Source organism: Pocillopora damicornis, chromosome 4, assembly GCF_964200805.1.
Source record: "Pocillopora damicornis chromosome 4, jaPocDami1.2, whole genome shotgun sequence".
NCBI classification, from domain to species: Eukaryota; Metazoa; Cnidaria; class Anthozoa; order Scleractinia; family Pocilloporidae; genus Pocillopora; species Pocillopora damicornis.
Window position 1 is genome coordinate 30,218,349 of NC_142673.1, and position 2,005 is coordinate 30,220,353.

Genomic DNA, 2,005 nt, shown 5'->3' on the forward strand with positions numbered 1-2,005 from the left:
TCCAGGGACTTTCCCACTTTTCGTGTACATTTTGGTGAATATTTTGACGATTTTTCTACCCTCTCAAGCTCAAAATCCGCGCGATCCCGAGTCCATCGAGTCAGCAACAAACGAAGAAAATCAAAAGCCACTACAAGAGTTAGATGTTTCAAGATTTCCTATCATTTCAAGCGATGAAATACAGGTGCTTAAGTCTGTCGCTTCGAATAAAAATACTTCCCGCTCCTCAAAACAATGGATGAATATTTTCAGAAGCTGGTGTCAATACCGCCATCTTGAATATGTCTCCATCGAAACAATGGCGCCTGAAGAACTTGACAAGGTCTTGAGTAAGTTTTACGCTGAGGTGAAAAAAAAGGACGGAGATGACTACGAGCCAGAATCCCTTATAATCATGCAGAGTGCCATTGAACGTTATCTAAAGGAGAAGAACTATCCATTGAGCATCGTGCGATCGAGAGAGTTTCACTCCTCACAAGAAATCCTCAATGCGAAAGCAATTTCCCTGCGTCAACAAGGAAAGGGAAAGAGACCCAACAAAGCTCAGCCAATCACACCTGAAGAAGAGTCAGCCCTGTGGGAAAAGGTCAGTTGGGTGATTTTAATGGAAAGGTCTTGACCAATGTCAACTTCAAAAATTTGACAGAACAACTGGGATTTCGTGGTCGCCACTACGATGCATACGTGGAAGACGTAATTATAAGACAGCGAGAAGATGGAACTGAAGTTGTTGAGTTCAGGGAAGGTCCCACTAAAACGCGGAGCGGTGGTCTCACCATCAGGCGAAGAACAACACCAAAGGCAATGTTCAGCACCGATGGCGGAAGAAGCGGTCCAGTGCAGCTATTCAAGCTTTGGTTGTCCAAGCGACCCGAAGGAATGAAGAACACAGGGCCACTCTATCTAAGCATCATAAATCGTCCTAAATCAGCAGATGTTTGGTACACCAAAGTTCGAATGGGACAAAACACCAACGGCAATTTAATGAAATCCATGGCCTTCTGTCTCAGGACGAATAAGAAGATGACGAACCACAGCATGAGGAAAACATTGGTATCAAAACTGAAGAAGTCTGGTCAACCGCACAATGTTATCTGTGAAATAACAGGCCATGCACGTGAATCTTCGTTAGACGACTACGATGAAATAGACGAGAATCACAGGAAAGAGCTGTCTCACATTATCAATGGATATAAAGAAGTGTCAAACGAAAATCAAGCAAACGAAGTCTCCCGCCAAAACATTGCAAATGAAGCCTCAAATCAAGATTGCAGTCCAACATAAACGAACACCTCTGGTTCCTATTTATCACGTCCAACAACAAGGCCAAATGCATCAGGCCATGGGCTCCAATCCTGGTTTTCAGCCGGCTGAATTTTCAGGATTTCCACCACGTTTTCCGTTGCAGTCTCAGTACCGCATGGAAGCCCTCAGTTGTGCTGCTCCCGTTCCATCGCAGAATTACACAGGCTGCACCTTCAATTTCTTTTCTAGAGACAGCCAGAATTCTCCACCCCAACCACAGAAAAAACGAAGGGCTTACATCATTGAGTCAGACGACGAGGACTGAACTTTAACGCTTCACTGTTTTTCTGAGTTATTGAGGACTTCTCGAATTTCTTGAATGAAAGTTGTCTTTCTTTTGATACGCTTGACTGAGTTTTTGACACATGACGTCAAAGTCTTTCTGTTTTGCATACAAAATGAGATGTAACACGTTTCCGGTTCCGCTTTTTATTTAAAAACCGGCTCAGTACTGCATCAATAAAATATTTGAATTGACCAAGTCCTGCATTTGGGTGATTTCAAAATGGATGTAATAAAGTGGTAATTGAACCTCGTGTCGTGCAATTTTGGTCTGAAATCATACTTGTGATTTCAAATCGAACTCGCGCTGCGCGCTCGTTCGATTTTGAAATCACGCGTATGATTTCAGCCCAAATTACACTCCATTCAGTTCAATTACCATTATTTAAACGTGCTGTTCAATTTGAATTAAAATGTG

The 2,005-nt window shown here is 42.7% G+C and overlaps 1 pseudogene; it reads left to right on the top strand.

Annotated features, from left to right (window-relative positions):
* The first annotated feature begins 223 nt into the window (after positions 1-223).
* On the top strand, positions 224-1,570 carry LOC149047672 (uncharacterized protein KIAA1958-like; annotated as a pseudogene).
* The last annotated feature ends 435 nt before the right edge of the window (positions 1,571-2,005 follow it).